The following is an 18,044-nucleotide window of genomic DNA, read 5'->3' on the forward strand; positions in this document are numbered from 1 at the left end:
GATAGGATATGTCAAATTCACAGTACCCGGGAAGCCTGCAAACCATACCCACAGAGATTGTTGGGTCTTCAAGCAGTCCGGCCGACTTAACGCAGAACACAAGGGGCTCGACACACCAAGCGAGGACGATGACGAACCCCACAAGCAGAGCACTCGAAGACAAAAGAACTTCCCACAAGAAGTCAAAACAGTGAATTCACTTCAAGTGATAACAAGGGAAAATAGGGCGGCACCTACTAATGTACGCGCCGCACGGTCCACCCCAGCAGAGTCCCGAAATTGGATGTCAAAACCAATTACTTTTGACCATCAGGACTACTCCAGAAGTATTCGAAATGCAGGATGGACTGCTCTGATATTGGATCCTATAATCGACGGACTACAATTTAGACAATTCCTAATGGATGGCGGCAGTGATATAAACCTGCTTTACCAGGACACCATCCGCAGAATGGGGATAGACCCTACCAAAATTCGCCATAGCAGCACTTCCTTTAAAGGAGCTACGCCAGGCCCTTATGCCAATTGTACAGGCTCCTTACTACTAGAAGTTGTGTTCGGTTCATCTGACAACTTCCGTCGCGAAAAGCTAATCTTCCATATCGCCCCATTTAAAAGTAGCCATCAAGCACTATTGGGATGCGACGCTTTCGCCCGCTTTAACGCAATACCGCATTACGCGTCTCTTACACTTAAAATGCCCGGTCCGCGCGGCATCATGTCATTAAAGGGTAACTTCGAGTGTTCCTCGACCACGGAAAAACGTGAGACTGCCTTGACAGCCACACACTAATCCGGCCTGGCTGATCAAAGCCCCTAAAACAGGTCATTCAGACCCTGGACACGGCTAGGCGAGTCTGGTATAAATAAACAAGGGGCTTCCTAGCCGCATACCCCTTTACAAGGGGCTGCACGAACGAAGAATGAGAGCCAATAAAGCTCAATTTTATTCATTTTTTAAATCATACTCTTTTTCATATACATTTTTTGCACGATCTTTTTTCAAACTAAGTTCTTCTCTTTTACAGATGAACAACGTGCTACACCCATCCAGGATACAGCACAACGGAGACACAGGCGCAGACGTGCAGCAGGGACCCGTTACAAGGATTCTTTTCAGATTAAGACCCTGCGTAAACCTTTTTTACTGTCTCTTGTTGCTACAAATCCCCCGGTTTCTTACCATAACCGAGGAGGAGGCTGGCGTTTTGGCATCGGCCGCGTCAGAGGATTTCGCGCGTACCTGAACACTAGGGGCATAGGGCATCGTTCTGCCTGTTTTCATAAAGACCGAATACCTTAGGGAGTGTTCGGCGTCTCGAGTTAGGCCTTATATGCATCGGCTCCGAATCATGTCTTTGGTCAAATGTTGGGTTTTCCCGGCTCCTGTGTTTTGCTGCCTTATGTTCCGTATTATCGGCTAACGCGACACCAAGAGAACTACTGTGATTGTGCCCCGGTTCGGCCTGGCGAGCACCTCAGTAGAGAAAGCCGAAAACTGACTGTCATGATATAGCGAGAGACTGGTCAACCACTCGATCGACTACCGGAATGTCTAGAATTCCTCCGCTTTGACGAAGGACCGTTTCCCGGTCAGGCACATACGCGCCCTAAATTCGGAGAGCGCGGTGCCCCTAGGGGCTATATCGTAACCCCACCTTCGAAATCCTATGGCTAAGTGAAAGTGATAAAGCATTATAGTCCGGTTGCCTAGTTTGCTACGCTACCACCTCCTTCACAGGACCAAGACGTTGGATTAAGTGTGAAAATGCGCCTTTTTGCGAACACCCCCGCACCATGTGCGTGGGGGCTGAAGCCGAAGACTGCCATCTTTCAGGTTATATATACATATACATTAACGGCCGCACAGGAGATATTTCAATACTTGAAAGCACAAGTATAAAAAGCCCTTATATTATAAATATGGTTTTACAAATCATACATGTCATTTGAACATAATGTTTTTCGAGCACTGCGACTTTATTAAACGAGTGCCCTGCAGGACTTCCTCAAAATAGTGCTCGGCGGGTAATCGGCTTCTGTCTGAATCCCGGGATGCAACATCGGTGTCGTCCATCTCTGCCCAGCATGTTTTGACACGGTCGAGGGCCATCCGTGCACCCTCTATGCATGCCGACCGCTTCATCGCCTTGATATGCGGCACCGCATCAAGGAATTGTTGCACTAAGCCAAAATAATTCTTCGGCTTGGGCCTTTCCGGCCACAGATGAGCCACGGCATCCTTCATGGCAAGTTCGGACAACCTATTCAGCTCAGCCCACTCAGCCAACCGATCGGTTAACGGAAGTGGACGCTCCGGACTATGGAATTGAAACCAAAAAAGCTCTTCCATTTCATGATCCTTTTGGCTTCGGAAGTGCACGACTGCGTCCACCGCACTCGCCGCCAAATTCAGATAAGGATCCTCCGCACCCCACAACTGGCCTAACTGAGCATACTTATGATCCGTGAACTTCCTATGCAGCAGGAAGGGCTTTCCAGCCGTAATGTCTCCAGCCTGACGCAGCTCCTCCTTTATAGCCCTCATTGCAGAACGGGCATCGTTGACTTCGGCGGTGGCCTTCTTCAGGTCCTCTTGCCCCGCTCGGCACTCTCATTCAAGAACCTCATAGCGGTCGGTGACATCCTTCAGCTTCGCGGCCATTCCGGCCATCTCCTCTCTGCTTCGGCAGTGAGCAGCCTTTTCAGCTTTTAGCTCTTCGGCTGCCTTCGAGGCAGCTGCATCACTCCTTCTGGCTTGCTCCTTGGCTCGAGCAAGCTCCGCCCGAAGGCCCTCCATAGCAGCGGCGCCATCTACATCAAGCATACATGTTGTAAGGAGTGGGCATCAGCTCCCTTACCAGGTGACCGCGGAGAAACCACCCACCTTGTGACTCGTCAAGTCGCTTATTGACCAGCGCGATGTACGCATCCGCAACGTCCAGTTGCCGCTTCAGTTCGGCAACTCTATCAGTCCGGCTGGCCACCAAACGTTCCGCCCCCTGAATAGGGACGGGGACATCTTAACACTGAGATTATAATCCTCGGCACGCCATCACTTCTGACAACGTACCGAGTCTCAGGGGCTACTACCTATACAGGGCGCACTCTATGTGCAAAACTGCCAAAAGGTATGTCATTTTTACGTACCTCAAACCCCGTCAGCAAACTTCTAACGGCCTCATGCAACCCGCTCTTAGCGGATGAAATCCTCTCAATCACCGTACTCATTAATGTACGGTGATCTTCTGAGATAGACACCCTCTCGAGCAGATCCTTCAGCTCTTCCGGTCGTACACCAGTTGGTGCCGAACTCTCCGGCCCCGCCGGACTCGGGGAGACCCTCCACAACGACACCTCAGGGTCGTCCGCCCTGCCTGACGGCACGACATATGGAGGCGTCTCGCTCCCCATCATCTCCGGACGAAGATCCCCCGAAGATGAGCTCAGCTGAGAAGGGCTGAGATCCGAACTACAAGGTAAAAACTTCGGTTATCATCAGAAATAAAAATAGGGATGTCCCTTATTACAAAACTCCCCTTTTTCTACTTACGGCTCGCTGGAGGGCTTATTTCCTTGGGGAGACAGTGCGGCCGGGACTTCTCCTGGCACAGGACCTTCCGGTGCGGATTTCTTCCCCCGCTTTAAGGCCTTAGCCTCCGGGTCTTCGGAAGCGGTCCTCTTCTCCCCCTGGAGGGAGGGACTCTCGATCCCCCCCTTCTTCAGAGCCTCCTTAGTGGAGGCGGTAGTTTTCCAGTGCTCCCCTTCGCCCTCTTCCAAAGGCGCAACCTCCAACATCTTGACTAACACGGGATCCGTCATGGTCTTAGGGAGGGGGGCCGGACACCTAATCAGTTTTGCTTTCGCTGTCCACTCCTCTTCAAGGGAGAGCCGGTTAAAAGGCAAATCTATGATAAATAAACGGACGATAGTTCCGGACACAGGACTACTTACTTGAGTATCCGGGCGATTGCAGCTTAGGCCAGAGTCCTCGGTCAAGTCCGGACACATCTCTTGTGATCCGAAGAAAAGTTTATACATCTCCATGGGTGTCGTACCCATGAAGTGTTGAAGAGCTCGCGGTCCCTCCGGATTAAATTCCCACAGGCGGAGGGGGCGACGTTTGCAGGGCAGAAGGCGCCGAATCAGCATAACCTGCGCCACTATGATCAGATTGATCTTCCTCTCTTGGAGGTCTCGAATGCGGCCCTGCAAAAGTGGCACATCCTTGGACGGCCCCCAGTCAAGCCCTTTGTTGACCCACGACGTCCGCTGTTGTGGGGGGCCCGAGTGAAAGGCAGGGGGCGCCACCTGCCTGGTGCCCCTAGGAGCGGTGATGTAGAACCACTCTTGCTGCCATAAACCAAGCTCCTCTTGAAAGGAGCCCTCGGGCCATGGAACATCGGCCCTCTTGCTTATAACTGCCCCTCTGCACTCTGCCAGTCGCCCCTGATCATCTTCGGCTCCACGTCGAAGGTCTTGAACCACAATCCGAAGTGAGGGGTAGTGCGGAGGAAGGCTTCACAGAGAACAATGAACGATGAGATATGGAGGATGGACTCCGGAGCCAAGTCATGGAATTCCAGCCCATAGTAAAACATGAGCCCTCTCACGATGGGATCCATCGGGAAGCCTAAACCCCGAAGGAGGTGAGACACGAACACGACGCTCTCACCAGGCTCGGGAGTGGGAATGACTTGCCCTTGGGCGGGTAACCTATGCGAAATCTCATAGGTTAGGTACCTGGCGTCTCTCAGCTTTAGCACGTCCTCTTCCGTGACGGAAGAGGGCATCCACCGGCCCTGAAGGTCGGAGCCGGACATTGTCGAAGGTCCGAAGCGCCCGAATCTGGAGCCTTGGGTGTTGGAACTCGGGGCGAGGGGCGGATTTGATTGAGGATTGAAGAAAAGGAACAGGCCTTGGTCTCATTATAAAGGGGTAGAATACCAAGAGCCGTCCCCATGACCGTTTGGAACTCGCCTTCGATGGAGGAGGCGTGGCAACGGGTGCGGTTGGGTTACCCACGTCCGTATTCATGAGAATCCCGGAATAAGGGGACACGATCTCTGCTTCGACAAGACGTGCCAAGGAAACTGCTCCGCTAAACGTGCTGAGGTGATATGACAAAAACGATTCGAGTAAAGGCTTGGCCGTGGGTGACGTCACGCCACGAAGTACGTCAATAGATTGAACTTGTGTAAATATTATTCTCACTACGGTGGTATGTGGAATTTATTTTGCAGAGCCGGACACTATCCTGGTGTTCACAATCTTCTATGAAATTTTTCGGAGGAAGAACCCGCCTTGCAATGCCGAAGACAATATGCGCGCCGGACTCGTCGTCATTGAAGCCTGGTTCAGGGCTACTGAAGGAGTCCTGGACTAGGGGGTGTCCGGATAGCCGAACTATCATCGTTGGCCGGACTCCAAGACTATGAAGATACAAGATTGAAGACTTCGTCCAGTGTCCGGATGGGACTTTCCTTGGCGTGGAAGGCAAGCTTGGCAATACGGATATGTAGATCTCCTACCATTGTAACCGACTCTGTGTAACCCTAGCCCTCTCCGTTGTCTATATAAACCGGAGGGTTTTAGTCCATAGGACGAACAACAATCATACCATAGGCTAGCTTCTAGGGTTTAGCCTCCTTGATCTCGTGGTAGATCCACTCTTGTACTACCCATATCAGCAATATCAATCAAGCAGGAGTAGGGTTTTACCTCCATCGAGAGGGCCCGAACCTGGGAAAAAACATCGTGTCCCTTGTCTCCTGTTACCATCCGCCTAGACACACAGTTCGGGACCCTCTACCCGAGATCCGCCGGTTTTGACACCGACAACAACCATCCAAACAAAGACCAATGTTTGGGTCATGACCAAAATTTTGGTAAGGTGCACTTTGGCCACAATCCAAACACACCCCAACACCCGGCTCGTCGAGGATGCACGGGGCACCTGGACGCGTCCGCCGAGTGGTGTAGCGCGGCCAACTGCATCCTCAGGACCTGAGACCATGCCGGGTCGTCTTGCTTTTTCAATGACATGCGTCGACCGCATGTGAGCAAAGGGCATCTCCAATGTTGCCACGACCGCAGCTGACTACCCTGGAACACCATAAACCCTCGTCCCTCGCGCTGTCGTGCGGTGCGTTCCCAGCCGGCGCCAGCTACCCGCATTCATGCCGTCCGTCCGTATGCCGTCGTTAAGAGTCTCGGTGCCCGAGGAACCAACTATGGCGACTTAATGACGCACCAGGATGCTTGGCCTCATCGGAATGCGCTACTTAAAGCGGCAATGCCCAGCTAACCTCCACACCATAGCACATAGTCCTCCTACCTGGCACCACATCCGCCATGACCGCAAGCGCGAACGCTCTGCGGGAGAGCTTGTCTTCGGGGATGGAGCTCGAGGTCGCCGCCCTCGCTCAAGTCACTGCACAAGTGGTGGCCATGCTGGCGACCGACGACGGGAGCACCGTCAGCCACACGTCCTAGTTGCCGCCATCAAAATGTCTGGCACCACCGAGGTCGTGGACTCCTCCGAGGATAAGTAGGGCATGGGAGGCGGCAGGGCATGGAGTGCCAACTGGCCGGTCCGTCACCCGTGTTCTACTTTTCCTCGCCAAAGACCTCACCTTCACTTCACGCGTCTTGAACCCCGCCCCCATATATGGAGATCGCAGATGGAGGACGTCGGTCGCCGCCATAGAATAGGTTTAGGGTCGGGTTTCTTTTATTTTTTTGTCCTATAAAAGTTCGAAATGTAATGAAAATCTGCCGTGTTTGCATTAATCTCGGCCGGTGTATATGAACTTTCACAATAATGTAGTATATTGTAGGAGTACTAGCAAGATGCCCGTGCGTTGCACGGAAGATCAAGATCGTGTGGGAGAAAAGGATGAACGAGGGAAGGCCTTATCTGCAAATGCACATTCACGCATTTCACATCTACGGGAACCTACGAAAGGGTTAACGTAAATTGCCTCTCTCTCTACTCCCCTGATTTTCATGGTGGTGGGCCCCTCCCTCCCCCCAATCTACAATCAACAGCTCACACCTTTCACATTATGTTAATTATGTAACTGGGACTATGTACGTGTAGCATTACTCGTCCTAAAAAACCCAACTAAGCCAACCTCCCAGCATATCGCGCGGGAAAAGACCCGGCCGCGCCGTTTTAGTCGGGATTACCGGATTACTAGTAGTAGTATCGATGGATCACACGAAGCACCTAGTTTAAAAGCAAAAAAGGTGGTACACTCACAGCACCCTTATTGCGGTCGCATTGCACCCCACACACGTTCGGTCCTGCACACGGCTCACGCAAACGGAACGCGCTTCGGCTTGCCTCTTCACTGACATGTGGGACTGCACTTGGAGAAACCGACCATGCGCCAAACTCCCCCTGCCCACCTCGCAAAAATCCTCCCCCCACACCCAAAAATTCCCCCCAAATCCTAGATTCAACCGCCCTATGGCCAACTAGCCAATAATATTCCTCAAACCCCCTCCCCCTCCACTCCATTCGCTCCGCCAAAGCCGCCCTCCTCGTCACGCCGATACGTCGGCGCCGCGGTTCATCAAGGGGACGCATGGCGATCCTCTCGCTCCCACAGTACGCTCTCGTAGACTGCCGTCCTCTAGCCGCACCGCCACCGCTGGCGACGTTCTTGTGGAGGCACACGGCGGTCAGCGCCGCCACCGTTGGCGATGTTCGTGTGGAGACGCACGTCAGTCAGCTTCTCCCATGGTACGCGCATTCTAGACTGAGGCCCCGTGCATGTCGGTGTAGCGCTGAATGTTAGCTGATAGACGCTGTTAATCTCACTATTTGCCTAAGTAGTTTACAGTCAATATGCTCTGCTTAAGAAGCTTCCTTGCCCTGTTCTGCACTCAATCTGCTTAGTTGAGATGGCATGCCAAGGCCGATTAGTTGCTAAAATATCCTGCCATATATTTATTGTGACCTAGATTGCCATGGTCTAGTAGCCAATATATTAGGTGAAATAGCTCTACACCATTTTATACTCGATCTTTGTTGCTGCGATGGCCTTCGATAGTTTGATGGTTGTGTGCTCGGCCTCATTAACTGCTAAAATAGCCTGCCATAATTTAGCACTCAAATCTATTTGCTGAATTAGCTTTACATATATTTCGTTACTTAGATCTGCTCGTCCAAATATCTTGCCATAGCTTTAGACATCGACCTAGGTATTTTCTTCTGGACTTCATACAAAAGCATATATTTTTTTCCTGTAATATCTAGTAGAAGAACTAATTTGTATGTCTAACAGATGGATAGGACTTGGATAACTTCTGCGCGAAGATTCTCCGCTGCATATGTCGAGGGGGTTGAAAACTTCATGAACTTTATTAGAGCTGAGTACGATGGTCCAAAATCAGATGTGCTCTGCCCGTGTAGCAGTTGTATGAATTCAGTTACAAGACCCCAGTCAATTGTGCAAAATCATGTACACTTGTATGGGATGTCGGTCACGTATACTAGGTGGGTTCATCATTGTGAAGCTGTGAACGTCAATGTTATTGACTACGTGGAAGCAGCATATCACCATCTTGATCTGCCTGATGCTCAGGTGGAAGAGGAGGGGAGGAGGTGGTGGCGGAGCCAGTGAGTTTGACCAACATTGAAACAATGCTACGAAATGCTCGTGCATTCCATGAACTTTCACATGCAGAAGAAAAACAGTGGGCCCGCATGTTGGAACAATGCAACGTGGCTGTCACCCCAGGAAATAAGTTGTCAGTATTCTCAGCTATGGTCACCTTTCTTCAGGTGAAGACATCTGAGCGGATGACCAACGAATCATTCGATGCGATGTTGGCTGCTTTCCGCAAAGCTTTCCTAGATGCGTTTGAGCTGCCACACACGTATAGTAAAATGAATAATTTCCTTCGTGCAGCTGGAATTGGATATGATATGATCCATGTTTGTAAGAATAGTTGTGTTCTGTTCCGGAAGGATTATGCCAACTTAAATGAATGCCCGAAATGCAAATCATCAAGATGGAAAGATGGCGATGCTATGAAGAGGATTACTCATAATGTTCTGAGACATTTTCCAATTACACCAAGATTGCAGAGGTTGTTTCATGATGCTGAAACAAGAGAGGATGTACTGTGGCATTCTAGGAACCAGGATTTCAGAGATCAGAATGTAATGAGCCATCCATCACATGGTAGTGAGTGGAAAAGCTTCAATCAGAAGCACGAAAAGTTTGCTACTGACCTGAGAAACATTAGACTTGGCTTAGCTTCAGATGGATTTAACCCATTAGGCCACCAGAGCGCCACATATAGCATGTGGCCAGTGCTTGTTATCCCTTACAACATGCCTCCTCTGCACCAAAGAATCAAACTACATGATGGCCTTGCTCATCCCAGGTCCAAAAAGTCCTAGAAAGGATTTTGATTTGTTCATGGAGCCTCTTGTGGAGGAACTTCAACAACTATGGAGGGGTGTTCTCACTCGAAACCTATATAATAGCCCACCAGCTGATTTCTTTCCCCGTGCTGTTATATTTTGGTGCATCCATGATTATCCGGCTTTGGGCACTATGTCAGGGCGAATGACACATGGTTACAATGCATGTGTCCACTGTGACAGGAATCCGCTGTCATACGCAATACTTAGCAAGATTTGTTACATTGGACATCGCCGTTTCCTTGCCAAGGACAAGCCACACCCTAGAAAATACCGAAGACATGTGTTCAATGCAAAGCATGAAAACCGTGATGCGCCAAAGAGGCTCACCGCTGATGAGTTGCAAGTGGAATTAGGGAAGGTCGGGCATGTTACACCAGGAAACCATCCTGATAATGGTAGCGGGAAAAGGAAGCGTGGCAGTGCAGAAGAGAGATTATTGTTTACCCGCAGGTCCACTTTGTGGGACTTGGAGTATTGGAAAGATTTGGATCTGCGGCATAATCTTGATGTGATGCACATCGAGAAAAGTATATGTGATAGCATTATCGACACACTTCTTAATACTGAAGGCAAGACGAAAGATACCTTAAAATCTAGGATTGATTTGACACACCTGGGTATCAGAAAGGATTTGCAGGTGCAAAATGAAGGTAAACCACGGGATATGGCACCAACTGTGTACGTCTTGGACAAGGTAAAAAGAAAAGAATTCTGCAAGGTCCTGTCACGTGTGAGATTCCCACATGGATTTGCTTCCAACCCTGAAAACTCATGACTGCCACGTCCCACTTCAAAGGGTTTTACCTATTATCCTTAGAGGATTGGGCCGCCCTGACTTATCCAGAGCAGTTGCAGAGTTGGGACAATTCTTCAGGGAACTCTGCAGTAGAAATATCAGGATAGATGCTTTGGAGCGTCTTAGAGACAAGATACCAACTATCCTATGCGACCTTGAGAAGATATATCCTCCAGCCTTCTTTGATGTGATGGTGCATTTGGCTATTCATCTACCTGATGAGGCACTACTTATAGGTCGAGTACAGTATGTCTGGATGTACCCTACTGAAAGGCGGCTAGGCACTTTCAAGGGCTATGTTAGGAACAGAGCTAGACCCGAGGGTTCCATTGCAGAGGCCTACATTGCTACAGAAGCGTTGAAATTCTGCTTAAAATACATTGAATCAGCTGATAAGCTTAGCAAAGACGTGGATGAAGACAATCCCGGGCTCAATGTTTTCGATTATTCAGTTCGAGTTACAGGGAAGAGTCGACAAGAGGACAAACCTAAAGATTTGGACAAAATGGTTTGGTATGTGTTGAATAACTGTCCTGAGATACTACCTTATATCAAGTAAGTGCTAAGTACTGCAGCTTATACATCATAATCTACTAAACTTGCAGCACATTCTTATATATTTAGATGTTTGACACGATCACTATGTTGTGCAACATCTACAAAAAGGAGTTACTGCTGCAAAATCCAAGAAACATTGACAAATTGGTTATGGCAGGATTTGCGAAATGGTTCAAGAGCCATGTAAGCTTTTGAATTGCACTGTCAGTTTTTTTAATATATTGAGTACATAAGATGATCGGCTTGTCTATTTTCTAACCATAGGTTAAGAAGATGCGGGAGGGTGGGCAGGCTGTTGATGATGCCCTTTACTCACTAGCAATGGGTCCTGATACTCGGGTAAGACATTATGAATCTTGCGTTGTTGGAGATGTGCGCTAAAACACCCTTGCACGAGACGAAGGCAGGAAGACACAAAACAGTGTCATCATGAGCACGGATACGTATGACAAAGAGACAACTAAAATGTATGCTAACATAACAGACATTATTCAGTTGCAGTATATCTCCAGTTTCGAGGATCATCGGTGTGTGGTTCTGTTGTGCTGTCGTTGGTATAACCTATTTTCCAGGATCGCAAAACCCAAAGCTGATGATTATTTCAAATCCATCAATGTCAAGGCAGCGTACCAGACCAACGAGCCTTTTATTTTGGAAAATCAAGCAACACAGATATTTTTCTTGGAAGACACATTTGCACGTAGCGATGACTGGAGAGTAGTGCAAAGGTTTGAGCAGAGGAATTCGTTTAATGAAGTTGCATAACAAGATGATGCTTACACTACTCCTAATGTACAAGATAACACATATGTTCCTAATATCTTTGAGAACCATCACGTCAATGACGCCAGCGAAAAGATTGCCTGTCGTGCTGTGGACATACAAGAGTTGATGAAGAAGAAGCCAACATTCAAGGACGAAGAAGAAGATGACACCATGGGGAATTACGATTCAGAATGATACACATGGCGAAGATGTTGACGCTGCTGCTGTGGATGATGATTACATTGCTTTTCTCATATTTGCCTGTCAAAAGACGTTTTTTTATCTACTATGTGAAATTGTGTTTGCTATGACAACTGAAACCTGATGAACATGTTGTTTAGTATTTTCCTGTGAGAACATCACTTGTTATGTATGCTGATTTGTGTGTGGTGATTGTATGAGGACTAAAACATGATGACATTGTTGTTTAGTTGTACTCATATTTGGTTGTGAAACTTGAATTTGATGACATAGTTTGCTGTTGGACTGCAATTTTCTCGACGTCTTCAAATGAGAACAAAGCTGACCCGACAGGTCCTCTGCTTATTTGTTTATTTATTACCAAAAGGGCCTCTGCTATTTATTTATTTAGGAGCAAAAGGGGATACCCCCTGATTTCTGTTAATAGAAATCATTAGATGTTCACAACACTACACCCAACCTGCTACACAGGTTTCATTCATTACTAGTTTCCAGCAAAGTGCTCATGTCCTAGCCACTGAATACATCACGAGTGCTACATACACTACAAATAAAGAGACAATCATCCTACAGAGCACATCGATTTTGCCCATTATCTTCACAAGCTCTTTCATCTCCTCATTGCTGTCATGGCCGTTCAGCAGCTGTTTCTTGGCCATGATCAGAGGAACTGCATCTCTAACCTTCGGCTCTGCATCTTCCTCTTCTGTCGTTCCTTCAGTTATTTGTCCAACACCCCAACCTGCTGGTATTGGGATTCCTCGGCTAACCAAATAATCAGCGTAGTTGCACTCCCCCACATCAGCAACTTCCCATAAATACAAATCACACGAATCTTCCCTTTTCTGGACGAATCAAATTGGAAGATCATCAACCAAACTATTGAAAAAAATCATCAACTGAAAGCAGCAAAACAACACTTAAACATATTATTACCCCATGACTCGGGCATTTGTAGAAGACCCTGCCAGGGTTGAGGATTGTGGTTGAGACGCGACGGATGACTCTGCGTGATTTGCAGCAGTGGCACCACACCAACGACAGCGGGTTGCGATGAGCAACCGGCTATGGTGCGCGTGCCGGCGGGGGTGTGATGAGACCCACAGGCGATGGTACGGGTGGTGACTTGGCGCATATTTGGTTGTTGCCTGCTGAAGAGCAGGTGGACGAGTAGCCAGCGGACATGGTTGCTGTGGCTAGAGCTTTTGATGCTAGGCAGAGTAAGTAGAGAAGAGGAGAAGCGAACGTTGGATATGTCAGTTTCATTACTTGTAGAGTAGCATAGCACCATATATAGTCATAGTCTATGTTTGGATTCGAACCAGCTATAGGAGCACGTCTCTCTTTTTTCTAAAACTCTGCAACGTCTCTTTACTGGTACACTAGCTTGTTTTGCACGCCTTCTCAAGTCTTTGATTCCTCCACCTGACATCTGGGACCCACTGGAAGGGCCTCTGTATTTCACAAAAAAAACGTGCCCCCCGCTGACAGGTCGGACCCACCAGCTATCTTCACACGCAAGGAAGTGCCTCCTTATTACGCACAAAAAAGTGAATACTCCCCCTGCCAGCTGGAACCCAACATCGTGGGAGGCTAACTTATGGGCCTACCAAGTTGATGGGGACGGAGGGCTTTGTCAACTTAGTCAATATGAACGTTTTTGCTCCAGTTACCATACGATGTTCATCCAACGGCAGTAGTGCTTCTTCAACCTCTGGTCTTCTTGCTCCAGCCGCCCAAACCAGCGCCGGTCGTGCCGCATGCTCCTGCCTCCCGTGGCTGGCTGTGATGCCGCAGAGGCCTCACCGCCCCTACTACTCCCACTACTCGCCAGGCCATCCCTCTACTCACCCACACCCCCTATTATTTTGCAGCGACGACAGCCTCACACCGCAGCCGAACCAGTGAACCCTCGTACTCCTCTCCGCATGGGCATCCACTGCCACGTCTTCCCCGGCTCCGCGTCATCCCCTTCCTAGGCCTCACCATTGTCCACGGCCTTGGTGCTCTCGGCGCGGCGTGGTCAATGTGGTCAACGACCGACTTCTATCGGAAGAGTACAGTACGTGGAGAGGCTGACAACTGGGTCCACGGCCACAGCTGGGTCCACGACCGCAACCCAGTTTTTTTGTGATTTGCCAAGTAAGTCGCTTTGTCAGGCCTGTTGGGCTGCAAATCTTTCAAGACGAGGAGAGCTTCATTCGGCTGGCCGAGAAAATGGCCTATCAGTAATGAGAAATGGGTTGTACATTTTTAAAACACATCAAACCGGCAATTAGTTTCAAATTTCTTTTTTTCATTTCGAGATATTAAATTGCATTGATTTTTATGCGTGGACAATTTGTTGGATTTTATATTGATATACATTTATTTTTAAAATTAGTTTCAATGTGACTCAAAATTTCGGGATTAAAAACAGTTCGGACCGCACCAAAATATGCAAAATTTCGTATAATTTTTTAACCGTGGCCTGTAATGCTAACAAAAAGAATATGGGCTCCAAAAAAACCTTAAGAATTAGCAAATGGGCTGTAAATTATTAGAAATAATGGCAGATGGGCTGTATGATGTTTTCCACAGATTTGAGGCTTTCTTAAAAAAAAGGTTGACGCACAAGCAGTGGCTGTTGGTCCATCCAAAGGCCGTTGTGCTTCTTCAGTCTCTGCTCTTCCTGCTCGAGCCGCTCAAACAAGCGCCGGCGGGACTGCCTGTTCTCTCCTTTCCACGGCCTGCTGTGCTGCCGCGCAGGCCTCACCGCCCTATCGTACTCCCATCGCTGGCCTAGCCATCCCTCTACTTACCCACACCTGCCGTTATTCTCCGGCAACGTCAGATGAACCAGTAAACCCTCATACAGTCGTACTCCCCTCCGCGTGGGAAACAACTGCTGAGCCTTCCCTGCCTGCGTGTCGTTTCCTTCCTAGGCCTCGCCGTCGTCCACCACCCTGGTGCTCTCGGCACGGCCTGGTCAACATGGTCAAGGAACGACTTCCATCGGAAGAGTACTATACGTGGAGAGGCAGACAGCTGGGTCAACGACAGCTGCAAGGAAGTGCCTCCTTATTACGTGAAAACTAATTATTCCTCCACTTGACAGCCCACCGGACGGGCCACAATATTTGGCGAAAAAAAGTTTCCCCCTGACTGTTGGGACCCACCAGATGGGCCAACGTATTTCGCGAAAAAAATGTTCCCCCTGCTGTCAGCTTGGACCCACCGGAGGTGCCTCCTTATTACGCACAAAAAAATTAATACTCCCCCTACTAGTTGGGACCCACCTTGGTGGGAGGCTGACTAGTGGGCCTACTAAGTTGACGGGGACGGAGTGCTTTGTCAACTTAGTCAATATGAATGATGCTAGCTCCAGTGACCGTACGATGTCCATCCAATGGCCATAGTGCTTCTTCAACCTCTGGTCTTCTTGCTCCAACCGCCCAAAGTAGCACCGGTCGTGCCGCATGCTCCTGCCTCCCGTGGCTGCCTATGCTGACACGGAGGCCTCACCGCCCCCTACTATTCCCGTTGCTCGCCAGGCCCTGCGGCGACGGCAGCCTCACACCGCAGCCGAACCAGTGAACCCTCGTACTCCTCTCCGCGCGGGCTTCCACTGCCGCGTCTTCCCCGGCTCCGTGTCGTCCCCTTCCTAGGCCTCGCTGTCGTCCACTGCTCTGGTGCTCTCGGTGCAGCGTGGTCAACGTGGTCAAGGAACGACTTCCATTGGACGTGGACTGTACGTGGAGAGGCTGACAGCTGGGTCCACAGCCGCAACAAGGAAGTGCATCCTTATTACACGCAAAATAATTATTCCTCCACCTGACAGCGGGGACCCACTGGACGGGCCACCATATTTCGCGAAAAAACGTTTCCCCCTGACTGCTGGGACCCACCAGCTACATTTTCTCACCCAAGGAAGTGCGTCCAGGCAAAAAAAAATGATTCGCCCCCCTGACTGCTGGGACCCACCAGCTACATCTTCGCAGGCAAGGAAGTGCCTGACAGTCGGGACCCACATGGTCGTACGTAGCGTTGTCATTCTTGTCGCGAACGTGTACGTACATACTGGTCAATGTAGAGGCGCGCACGTGTCGTAGTAGAGCCGCGCACGTAGCATGTACACGTACATACAACGGCCAGTGTGCAAGAAAGAAAATACGGTCACGTACATACATACGTGTAGGGTCTCGAACGCCTACTCGCGCATACTGTAACATCCCAAATTTTCAATTTGTATTGTTATACATAGATAATCATTGCATATCATATTTTTGTTGCATTGTTGGCTCGATCCTAGAAATTCTACGCAACTCAAGGACCCACGGAGAGAGTTGGGGATTTCGTTATTTTCTTATTTGGGGTTTTCTCAAATTTTGAAAATAGGATCATTTGATTTTATTTATTTTATCTTCAATTATTTCTACTACCAAAAATTTTAGAGAGGGAATAAAATGACTTTCCCAAAATAAAGAAATAAAGAAGATTTAATAAAAAAATCAAATAAGATTTATTTTGGAGTTTTTCGCATTTTATTTGGATTTAGGAAAAATGCACGTTTTTCAAAATTGCATTTAGGCCCCAAATAAATGTTCATCTTGTCCGGCTTGATTTTAGAAGCCGGGGAAAATTTATTTCGGAATTTTTGGAGTCCGTTTAGCATTTCTTTTATTTTTCTTCTGCGCGGAATTATTTAAAAAAAACGCAACCCACCTACGGGCCGTGCCCGAGCGGGACTCCGCTCGGGGGGCACTATATATAGTGCCGCCCCGGCGCCCCAGGCCCAGCCGCCCCGCCCCGCCAGCCCGCCAGCCGCCACCGGCCCACACCCGCGCCAAACCCTAACCCTAGCTAGCCGCCGCCGCCGCCAGCCACCGCCGGAGTCGCCGGACTTTGCCGGAGCCGCCGCCGCCGCCCGAGGTTCACCGCTGCCTCGATCAGCGTGCCGCCGGTTTTTTTTATAAAAACCGAGCGGGTTTTTTCTTTGATTTTTTTTGGTTTTCGTTAGATCGGTTTTATTTACGGTTAGTTTAATTAGCGAGCGTTCACTCGTTTGTTCGTTTTAACGAACATGTTCGTCAGATTAGTTTAGATAACGAACGTTCGTTCGTTGACCCGTTCGTCATTTTTCTTTTTCTCGGATTTAATCCGCGATTTTTCTGATCGCGATTCCTGATCCGATTTTCGTTTTAGTATAACTTTTCACTCTCGTTTATCGGAATCAGGCGATTCAAGCGCCTGGAGTGTCGTCTCGAAACCCTCTTTCCAAATAATCTACTTAAACAAGTTTTTGCTTCTGTAAAATTTGACTTAGATCCAGATTAGTAAAACGAAGTTGTTTTCTTTCGCCGTTTGACTTTCGTTGCTTTATTTGATTCGATTCTTTTTGCAAACCGGAGTTCTTAAGTTGAACATTCTGGTTAGATCTTTTATTCGAGTTTTACTTGTGCATTAGATGAGTACTTATTGCATGCTTGTTTGTTTGTCTGCGATAGAGTACCCGGAGTGCGCCGCCTGTTACTTCGAGTCTCTAGGTTTCGCGGATCATCAGCAAGGCAAGTAACACTTGATCATACCTTTCTACTACCCAGTTTTTATGCATTAGATATATCCTCAAACATTGCATGATTAGGGTCTAATTAAATTGTGGGATGGGAAGTATATGAGGTAGTACCTATTACCTATTTTATTATCAAACCTTTGGGAGCTACTTCTACGTTTGCTTATTATGCCATGCTATGGTAGTAGACGTGGATTGGGTGAGTGTATCCATGACAGATGTGAGATTGTTAATTAATGGTTTATTTAAGGTGGCAACTTAAACACACATCTGGGTGGATTGAGGCACCTGGTTTCTATCAGGACTTGCCTGTATTTCTTCGGACCGCCACCCAGGCTCAAAGGGATCATGAGATTATTCAAACTAGAAACTTACGTGTGCAGCCACAAGCCATTATGGTAGACTAGCAGATGTAGGGGAAAGTAGGTGTACCGGTCTACCCACATGTAAGGTGCTAGTGCTTCCGAAAGACTATGTCTCGGTCATCCGTTTCTCAAACATCATGTAGTGCGAGGAATCAAACGGAGGCGATCGAGTCTTGTGAGGAAAAGTGCGCAAACCTCTGCAGAGTGTATAAACTAATCATGGTTAGCCGTGTCCCCGGTTATGGACGTTTTGAGTATCTAGTACTTGGATATCATGTGAATCTCATCATGTTACTCTAATTTCATATTGTTGGGTTTAATGAGTACTTTTAATTGGGATTGAGGATGCTGTCAACCATTCTC

This window comes from Triticum dicoccoides, chromosome 5B (genome assembly GCF_002162155.2).
Source record: "Triticum dicoccoides isolate Atlit2015 ecotype Zavitan chromosome 5B, WEW_v2.0, whole genome shotgun sequence".
NCBI classification, from domain to species: Eukaryota; Viridiplantae; Streptophyta; class Magnoliopsida; order Poales; family Poaceae; genus Triticum; species Triticum dicoccoides.